Source organism: Triticum dicoccoides, chromosome 6B (assembly GCF_002162155.2).
Source record: "Triticum dicoccoides isolate Atlit2015 ecotype Zavitan chromosome 6B, WEW_v2.0, whole genome shotgun sequence".
Classification (NCBI taxonomy): domain Eukaryota; kingdom Viridiplantae; phylum Streptophyta; class Magnoliopsida; order Poales; family Poaceae; genus Triticum; species Triticum dicoccoides.
This window is the reverse complement of record NC_041391.1, coordinates 69,202,642-69,213,042: the sequence shown is the minus strand read 5'-3', so window position 1 is coordinate 69,213,042 and position 10,401 is coordinate 69,202,642. Positions and strand designations below refer to the sequence as shown.

Below are 10,401 nucleotides of genomic sequence, written 5' to 3'. Positions count from 1 at the left end.
TTTCTATCCATATGGTAGGATAGTGTGGATGTCTGAAGGTACAAGGTACCAATCAACTATTGAGGAATGGGAAAATCTGATCAATGCACCTAAGGAGAAGGAAGATCACTTGGATTTCTATGCCAAGAAGAAGATGGATCACAACTCCATGGCTCATATGTACAAGGAGATCCCAGATGTTGCAGTTGAGACACATAAGTTTGGATCTATACATTATCTTCTGTCAGGACTCCCAACCATCAACTGGATCCTCGGGCATACCTTATTGCCCAAGTCAGGTGACCACAATATGATAAGAGGCCATGCTATAAATTTGCTACACTTATTTGATGTGCCACAGAAATTCAAGGTCATGAGCATCATAGTTGAGACTATCAAAAGGACAGCAGCTGACCAGAAGAGAAGTTGTGGGTATGCCCCACAGATTCAGGAGCTGATTAACTCCAAGATGGGCACAGGAACATACTTGCTGGACAAGGAACATTTTGCTATCTATCCAGACTTTGAGGATAACCAAGTGGTTATGGGTGAAGATGAACCATCTTCTGTGCATGCTCAAGCCAAGAAGGAGAAGGCAAGGACAGAGAAGGCTACCAAGATGCCAGCAATGGAAGAGGCATCTCAGTACTTTCTGAAGAGCAAACAGGATCAACTAGGCTACTTGATTGCATCCACTCTGAGGATTGAGAAAGGGCTGGCAACTTAACTCAAAACCAGGAGAGCCTGGAGAGGATCATGGAGCAGAAGTTCTATAACTTGGCTGTGAAGGTAACTGAGATCCAGTCTGTTGTTGAGCAGCTTCAGGATGACATGGAGGAGAGGAAGGGCAAGACAACCACAGATGCATTTGCCAGAGTGCCTAGAGCTCAGAGATCAGCTGCAGTGCCAGTGATAGACACCAGAGCCACTTCATCTGCACCAGCCACATCTCCTACAGCTCCAGTGCAACCAGCTTCAGCACCCACACCTCCAGCTCCATCTACATCAACTGATGCTTTCGTCCTTGGCGTTTTATCTACTCCACCACCTGAAGATCAAGCATGAGAGTCGATCTAGTGCTATGCATTTTCTATGAACTTTTTGCTAACTTGTTACCAAAGGGGGAGAAAAATGTATGGATCATAGGCTTCGAGAGAGAGTGTTGCTTTTTGTTCTCTCTTGCTTTGGTGGTTAAACTCTATTTGCTTGTTTGAGATACTCTATGTCTGTGTGATACTTGATGATCATGTGTTTGATCATATGCTACATTTATGCTTGTTGGATGACATTATCTTGTTTATCTCTATATGATCATTCACTTTGCTTGGTGATGAGTGCATGTATTTAGTTATTATCATTTTGAGCGCTCCATCAAGATGTATGTGACATGGAAGAGTTACCCATGAGCCTAACTCCTTGTGCATTTGCAGTCCAAAGCAAATCTTAAAATATGCACAAATTTAGGGGGAGCTCTTGCTTATCACATACTTCTCAAAGCGACTATGTTTTTCACTCTTATTATCATTTGTCGAAGCTTTGATCTATATGTTGTCATCAATTACCAAAAAGGGGGAGATTGAAAGTGCAACTATCCCTAGGTGGTTTTGGTAATTCCTAACAACATATAGCTCATTGAGCTAATATCATTCCAAGATGAATATTTCAGGAAAAGCTCAATGAATGGAATGGCATGGATGAGAAAAGTGGATCCCTCAAAATGCTAAGGATAAAAGGATTGGCTCAAGCTCAAAAGCTCAAGACTCTATATTTTATATTTTAGTGATCCAAGATCACATTGAGTCTATAGGAAAAGCCAATACTATCAAGGAGGGATGAGGTGTTGCTTAATGAGTTTCTTGCTCCACAATGCTTAGTGATATGCTCCAAAACCCTCAACTACTTTCTCATATCCACATATGACCTAAACCAAAAGTCAAACTCGGCCCAACCGATTCTTTTTACCTGGCGCCACCGAGTTCAGATGTCATAGCCACTGCCACAAACCCTAGACAAATCGGTCTCACCGATAGGGATCTCGGTGTCACCGAGATGGGGTTGTAATCTCTCTGTTTCCCTTCGTAATGTTTCGGTACCACCAAGATGAGCGATCGGTCCCACCGAGATTGCAATGTAAACTCCCTGTTTCCTTTTCGTAACATTTCGGTCCCACCAAAATGAGCGAATCGGTCCCACCGAGTTTACCTGACCAACTCTCTGGTTAGCTTATTACCAAAATCAGTCTCACCGAGTTTGTGTAATCGGTCTCACCGAGATTATGTTATGCCCTAACCCTAACCATATCGGTCCTACCGAGTTGCATGTCGGTCCCACCGAAAATCCTAATGGTCACTAGATTTGCTGAATCGGTCTGACCAAGTTTACCAATTCGGTCCCACCGAGTTTGGCAAGTTGTGTGTAACGGCTAGATTTTGTGTGGAGGCTATATATACCCCTCCACCTCCTCTTCATTCGTGGAGAGAGCCATCAGAACAAACCTACACTTCCAACTTGCTATTTCTGAGAAGGAACCACCTACTCATGTGTTGAGGCCAAGATACTCCATTCCTACCATATGAATCTTGATCTCTAGCCTTCCCCAAGTTGCTTTCCACTCAAATCTTCTTTCCACCAGATCCAAATCCTGTGAGAGAGAGTTGAGTGTTGGGGAGACTATCATTTGAAGCACAAGAGCAAGGAGTTCATCATCAACACACCATTTGTTACTTCTTGGAGAGTGGTGTCTCCTAGATTGGCTAGGTGTCACTTGGGAGCCTCCGACAAGATTGTGGAGTTGAACCAAGGAGTTTGTAAGGGCAAGGAGATCGCCTACTTCGTGAAAATCTACCGCTAGTGAGGCAAGTCCTTCGTGGGCGACGGCCATGGTGGGATAGACAAGGTTGCTTCTTCGTGGACCCTTCGTGGGTGGAGCCCTCTGTGGACTCGCGCAACCCTTCGTGGGTTGAAGTCTCCATCAACGTGGATGTACGATAGCACCACCTATCGGAACCACGGCTCAAAAATCATCGTGTCTCCAAATTGCGTTTGAATTCTCCAAACCCTTCCCTTTACATTTTTGCAAGTTGCATGCTTTACTTTGCGCTGCTCATATATTCTTTACATGCTTGCTTGAGTTGTGTTAAGATTGTTTGACTTGTGCTAAGATAGCTAAAATCTGTCAAAGACTAAAATTGGGAAAAGGATAAGTTTTTATTTGGTCAAATAGTCTAATCACCCCCCTCTAGACATACTTTCGATCCTACATGGTGCGTGCCCCATATCTGCAGTATAACAATAATTTCACCTGCGTATAATACACCATAGGGTAGTGTAATGATATTTAGAGGAATTAAAATGTACTAATAAAATATATAGGAGGGATAACACCTGGTTTTGTTTTTGCCAGATGAACGCAGCTGCTGGTGCCAGATAATGCTAAATAGTATATGCATGCTTTGAGCTCTGATGATGCAATGTAGCACAACACCCACGTGACCCTCCTTTGTCTAGTACTGTTGTAACTTGAATTGCTTTTCTTGCTCCCAATAGTAGTTGTCCGTCATAGGCAACACTAGAGTGGCAGCTCAACAATGAAACAAGGCAGAGAGGCCTTGGTCTTTTCTGCCAGGAAATAGTACTCCACCTAGTCTGATTGATCAATTCTGCCTAACAGATGATTGTGCATGCACATTTTTGCAAATGAGTTGAACGGACCATCAACTTGTATCCTTGGTGCATGTCCATCGGTCATTAGGCAACTCGGCTCATTGGTATGGCACAGAGATAGGTGACTTTGACGCGGAGCTGCAGGCCACAATAACGGAAGTGAAGATGGAGGCGAGTCGTTCAACCGGGCCGGCTCAGTGCGGCTGCAGGTGAAGAGACCCCCAGCGACTCAAGTCACGGCGAGTCAACGAAGTGCGTCCTCCACAGCGGCGGATTGGAGAGGTGCGACTGTGGCCGGTTCAGCACGGCCACGCGGAGGTGGTTTGCCGTTGCAGGCGACTCGCGACTTGCGGCGGCACGGCACATCATGACGGCTTGGAGCGGGACTCAACAGCGGCGGGTCAACATCAGCGAGGGCAGAGGCCGCTGTGAGGGCACAAGACAGGGGCGGCTCATAGTCAGGCGCCAGGAACGGATGGCGCGAGGCGGTGGCTTGATGCGAGGTCCTTGTCTGAGTCGTTGTTTGACTTGCACCTCGTGCCTTTCCAGATCGTGGCCTCCTTTTTTTTCTCCTGTGATTCCTGGTATTTTAACCTTTGAACACTAGCAAAAGTGCCCGTGCGTTGCAACGGGATCGCATCACGTACAACCCCATGACAACACGTACAATATTGCGTAAGATCCGCCTCATCTCCGTCATGATGACCGCCCAGAGCCCATCCACTGCCACCATGATGGACCGCACGCCAGCAAGGTGTGGTAGCCTCGGGGAGAGTGATGCCTACAGGATGCCAAGCTCGGTCAGAAGGTCCTTAGGGCATCGTCCAGACACCCAACATCACCCCTAACCTCCTACTCCCCGCTTCATAACGCAGCAAACATAATTACCATGAATTAGGTTTCGCCTGTCGTATTGCACAACAATCGTCTTGACTCTTGATTATAATAGTGAGTTTGTGTCAGACACCAGTCATTCTAAGTACAAAAAAGGGAGGCGTTTGTATCAAGCACATAAGGGACTTCAAGTCTGAGTCTTCGTCGTAAAGGGGAGCACGGCTTCTCTGGCATTTAAGTTCTTATAATCCCCATCAGCCACCAGCATTCTAAAGCTTCCTGTCCAAAGGATACCAAAATTTGTTAAAAGACTTGTACAAATTCTGAAAAATGTCAGGCTAGACAATTTCCAAAACAAAGAACTATATAATGGCTTAGAATGAAAATATGTATGTCTATGAAGGATTTTAGGATTGTGATCTATAAGCTTCAATGTGAACATGGACCCAGAACATTGTTAGTACATAAATAAGAATTATCGAAGCAAAACATATTTTGGTAGTCTAGCACAGAACAAGCCTACACACAAGAAGCTAGCAATGTTTATTATAATCTATCGATGATAGCAGCACAAACTATTTTCCATTCAGGATTAGTTCATATACCAAGTAAAGTGAAATTAACAAAAATCCTTGGTGTGATGCCCGTGCGTTGCAACGGGAAAATAAAACCTTAAACATATGTCCATCATCACAAGTGTTCTACCATTATCATGTCCATTGCAGATGGTAATATTTGAGAAATTCATTCATAGATGGATGTTTTATAAATGAGCTTCTCCATGGGTGTTCGTATGTGGAATGGAAGAGAAGCACCACTAACCAAGGCAGAAGAATGACTTGGACAGTGGCGTCCTTGATAAAAAAATGACAGCAGCAAAGCACATCCGGGATCGCCGCATCCATGTACCTGCTAATTGCAGTGTGCCCTTCAGTGCAGCCTACAGTGGCCTCCGGGACACAGATGGCTACCTCCCTATCTAATATGTCATAACTTTTGGATATCAAAATCCTTGAATAACATTAAGACATGACCTCCGAGAGAATCATTGGAAAAGTATTACTATGATCCTTATTTCTGCATGTAGTCCTTTCTACATGAACCACATTCTCAATCTGACAGGAGAATGAGTATAATAAAATTGTATATAAATCATCAAATGATTTTGGTTTTGTGAGGAGATCATTATGTGAACAGGAGAGGCTTGGTTTCAGACTCATGATGCAACCTCATTGTCATGTTATAATAACTTCTGAATTTATGAGACATGTTATACTAACTTCAACAAAAATACTGAGTAGCTTCCCTGATCAAATGAGGAAAGAGAGTATGCACATAGCTCATTATGAAAGAAAGGATCTATAGAAGTACAGTACGCAAGCCATTGACCTTATTAAGAAAAGCTACCTGAAAATATTTCATGGCCTTAGAAAAGATATCACGCATACCCCTCAATATGTAGGAAATGCCTATAAAAATAGCATGCAAGCAAATTTAGTATCTGAACAAAATCAGTTGTGCCACTTTTTACTGCAGCGGTAAATGAACTGATTTCTTCTTCCGATAACCACTAACATTTAGTGAACGTACCTTTGCTTGATAACCAATTATCAACATGTCCATAACTTCAATATTTTTGTCACGGATACATCAGTTTCAAAACATTGACTAATGCAACATCAGAAAAGAACATATGCTCATTATTGAGAAATATTTGTGCAAAACACTCGTATCATAAAGCCAGAACAACATACTCACCTATATGTCATCTCACTTATGCCAAATCATAAATCTTGGTATTGAATCCCCCTGCCTACAAAATCAAATGAACTTGGATAAGAAAATTGCTGCTGTTTGATGTGAATAATATGACGCAAATTAATCAGCAAGCAATTTAACTTCTGAGCATCAACCTAGTACTGCAGCCTCATATGCTCACCAGAATAAAACATTATAAATCGCATTAGGATAGAGAAAGAGGTAGGTTCTAACTGAACCATAAGCTCGCACCGGCTTGTTATCCGCAGCCTTACAAAATCCAAAAAACTTCCAGTTCTATGTAAGCACAACAATCAAATGTTAGGCACTACTAAGAAAGGCTGCAGGGTAATTGCATGAACACCAATGAGAAATTGCAAACGAAAGAATTAACATAGTGGAAAATTAAGTAGCCAACTCAATTGAAAAAACTGAATGGCACGGAAAAGCAATGTCTGACCCTTTTAGGCATTGTCTTGTTCAGAGCTTACAATATACGAAAGAACATATACAGAACTAATAAGTAATAGTTGATGACACATTCAAATTCATGAGACTGCAGTACGTACCTCAGGTCAGACAAAGTTCCGGCGGACGATGAAGTACGTGCAGACATATTTCCAGTGAAGTCGATGGTGTACAGGCACGGTGATGTCAGAAACTTGTGGCACAACGATGAGACAAATAACTTCAGATTGTCCCATAGAGTTAGAACCATAAGCAATGTCTCATATGCTCACCAGAATAAAACATTATAAATCGCATTAGGATAGAGAAAGAGGTAGGTTCTAACTGAACCATAAGCTCGCACCGGCTTGTTATCCACAGCCTTACAAAATCCAAAAAAGTTCCAGTTCTATGTAAGCACAACAATCAAATGTTAGGCACTACTAAGAAAGGTTGCAGGGTAATTACATGAACACCAATGAGAAATTGCAAACAAAAGAATTAACATAGTGGAAAATTAAGTAGCCAACTCAACTGAAAAAACTGAATGGCACGGAAAAGCAATGTCTGACCCTTTTAGGCATTGTCTTGTTCAGAGCTTACAATATACTAAAGAACATATACAGAACTAATAAGTAATAGTTGATGACACATTCAAATTCATGAGACTGCAGTACGTACCTCAGGTCAGACAAAGTTCCGGCGGACGATGAAGTACGTGCAGACATATTTCCAGTGAAGTCGATGGTGTACAGGCACGGTGATGTCAGAAACTTGTGGCACAACGATGAGACAAATAACTTCAGATTGTCCCATAGAGTTAGAACCATAAGCAATGTCTCATATGCTCACCAGAATAAAACATTATAAATCGCATTAGGATAGAGAAAGAGGTAGGTTCTAACTGAACCATAAGCTCGCACCGGCTTGTTATCCACAGCCTTACAAAATCCAAAAAAGTTCCAGTTCTATGTAAGCACAACAATCAAATGTTAGGCACTACTAAGAAAGGTTGCAGGGTAATTACATGAACACCAATGAGAAATTGCAAACGAAAGAATTAACATAGTGGAAAATTAAGTAGCCAACTCAACTGAAAAAACTGAATGGCACGGAAAAGCAATGTCTGACCCTTTTAGGCATTGTCTTGTTCAGAGCTTACAATATACTAAAGAACATATACAGAACTAATAAGTAATAGTTGATGACACATTCAAATTCATGAGACTGCAGTACGTACCTTAGGTCAGACAAAGTTCCGGCGGACGATGAAGTACGTGCAGACATATTTCCAGTGAAGTCGATGGTGTACAGGCACGGTGATGTCAGAAACTTGTGGCACAACGATGAGACAAATAACTTCAGATTGTCCCATAGAGTTAGAACCATAAGCAATGTCTCATATGCTCACCAGAATAAAACATTATAAATCGCATTAGGATAGAGAAAGAGGTAGGTTCTAACTGAACCATAAGCTCTCACCGGCTTGTTATCCGCAGCCTTACAAAATCCAAAAAAGTTCCAGTTCTATGTAAGCACAACAATCAAATGTTAGGCACTACTAAGAAAGGTTGCAGGGTAATTACATGAACACCAATGAGAAATTGCAAACGAAAGAATTAACATAGTGGAAAATTAAGTAGCCAACTCAACTGAAAAAACTGAATGGCACGGAAAAGCAATGTCTGACCCTTTTAGGCATTGTCTTGTTCAGAGCTTACAATATACTAAAGAACATATACAGAACTAATAAGTAATAGTTGATGACACATTCAAATTCATGAGACTGTAGTACGTACCTCAGGTCAGACAAAGTTCCGGCGGACGATGAAGTACGTGCAGACATATTTCCAGTGAAGTCGATGGTGTACAGGCACGGTGATGTCAGAAACTTGTGACACAACGATGAGCCAAATAACTTCAGATTGTCCCATAGAGTTAGAACCATAAGTAATGTGAGCCGCGCGTGGACAGCAGCGCTCCGGCGCGGACGGAGGCGAGGCGCGCGCGGACAGCAGCTCTTCGGCGCGGACGGAGGCGAGCACGCGGGCGCGCGCGGACAGCAGCGAAGGCGGGAGCTGTCGTGCTCTGCTCCGGCGTCCTCCATCCTCCGCAGCACCTGCCCCGCCTCGCCGCGCCGTCTCCGCAGAAGTCGGTCCGTCGCCGTCGCCATCGCCAGAGCGAGAGAAATGGATAAGATACGAGAGGGCAGGGGATGGAATTCAAATGAGTTCAGGGGTGTTTTTGCAAAATGTTACATTATATACAAACCCACTAAAACAGAGACCGCGGGTTAATTTCTATAAACCAAGGGACTATTATGCAAAACCGCACACGACGACGTAGGACAGAAACCCAATTCTCTTTATTATTAGGTAAAGATAAAGATTTGCATATTAGCAATACTTAGTCCCACGTTGATTTAATGAATCGTCCTTATCCGCTGATGTGGGCGTGGAAGATCATGTGGCGGCTGCTCCCCTTTGTTTTTTTAATCAGATCTTTCTTTCATTGCAAGTCTGTACTCTAGTATTAGCACACCACGTGATTGACCCGGACACAGTTTGAGATTAGGCTCAGCATACCCCGGCCGACCGGCTAGAAACTTCATCCGGTAAGCCTCAGATACGATAGTAATCGGACACGGCAACTGTACACATCGAAACTATAGCAGATTTTCAGGCCTCGAGCCGGCAACCTGCGGCGGCGTACGAAATTGATATGGCGGCTTGCGGTGGTCCCCAAGATGTAACTTCTGACTTCTCTGAAGATCTCGTGTCTGCCATTGTTGTGACCACTTCTCGACGATGTAGATCCTTAAAAAACGATTCTTCATATCCGAAAAAATTGCGAACTCCTCGATCCCTAAGAAGGATCCCTTCAAGAACTCAACACCATCGTGCGCAGGCCCCACGGTGGGCGCCAACTGTCCTGGAATTGTCACCGCAGATGTCCTAGTGTGAGGACTTAATCGTGAGGCCAACACATCTATGTGGTAGCTTGAGAGGGGTTGATCGGAACGAGAGACGCGGGACGGATCAACACACAAGACAAGGATTTAGACAGCTTCGGGCCCCGGGAAACATCATCCGGTAATAATCCTACATGTTGTTTGTGGCTAGGTCTTATTATGATCATGAGGGAGTCGTCGGTAAGCCGGCTCTTTGTGTTAGCCCTAGAGATTGTTTCTTCTTGCTTGTCCCTCTTTGGGGTGCCCTGCCCCTCCTTATATAAGTAGAAGGGCGGGTTACATGTGGAGTCCTATTAGGATTAGGACTAGTCTATTACAAGTGGAATCCTAGTCTGCCCCTTTAAGGGAAAACTCCTTATGCCTTTCCTCGTAAATCGGCCAACCATAACATGAGCCGGCCTTCTGGGCCTTGGGCCTAGTCTTCTATCTGACCCGCCGTTAGGGCCATCCGTGAGTCGCCAGGCTCGTGAGTCGTCATACCAGTGAGCCGCCGGACTCGTAAGTCGCCAATCCTCCGGCGGGTTACCAATGAAGCGCCAAGCCCGGCCGGGTCATACTTCCGGCCGGGTCATACCGCGGGGGTATATCCCCGACAAATATCAAAAAAAATTCCTACGCACACGCAAGATCATGGTGATGCATAGCAATGAGAGGGAAGAGTGTTGTCCACGTACCCCCGTAGACACAATGCATAGCAACAGGAGGGAAGCGTTATGACAACGCGGTTGATGTAGTCGTACGTCTTCACA

The 10,401-nt window shown here is 43.9% G+C and overlaps 1 long non-coding RNA gene across 4 annotated transcripts; it reads right to left on the bottom strand.

The window, feature by feature from the left end:
- Positions 1-4,631: 4,631 nt before the first annotated feature.
- LOC119324930 lies at positions 4,632-8,635 on the bottom strand. 4 transcript variants are annotated; one of them, XR_005157240.1, is made up of 6 exons: positions 8,481-8,635; positions 8,164-8,408; positions 6,235-6,289; positions 6,067-6,101; positions 5,884-5,945; positions 4,632-4,755 (listed from the first exon to the last, which is right to left on the bottom strand). It is a non-coding gene; the product is annotated as an uncharacterized LOC119324930 (long non-coding RNA). The 4 variants fall into 4 exon arrangements; XR_005157239.1 differs by having other exon boundaries at positions 8,164-8,208; positions 8,481-8,628; XR_005157238.1 differs by having other exon boundaries at positions 8,164-8,625.
- Between the last annotated feature and the right edge of the window lie 1,766 nt (positions 8,636-10,401).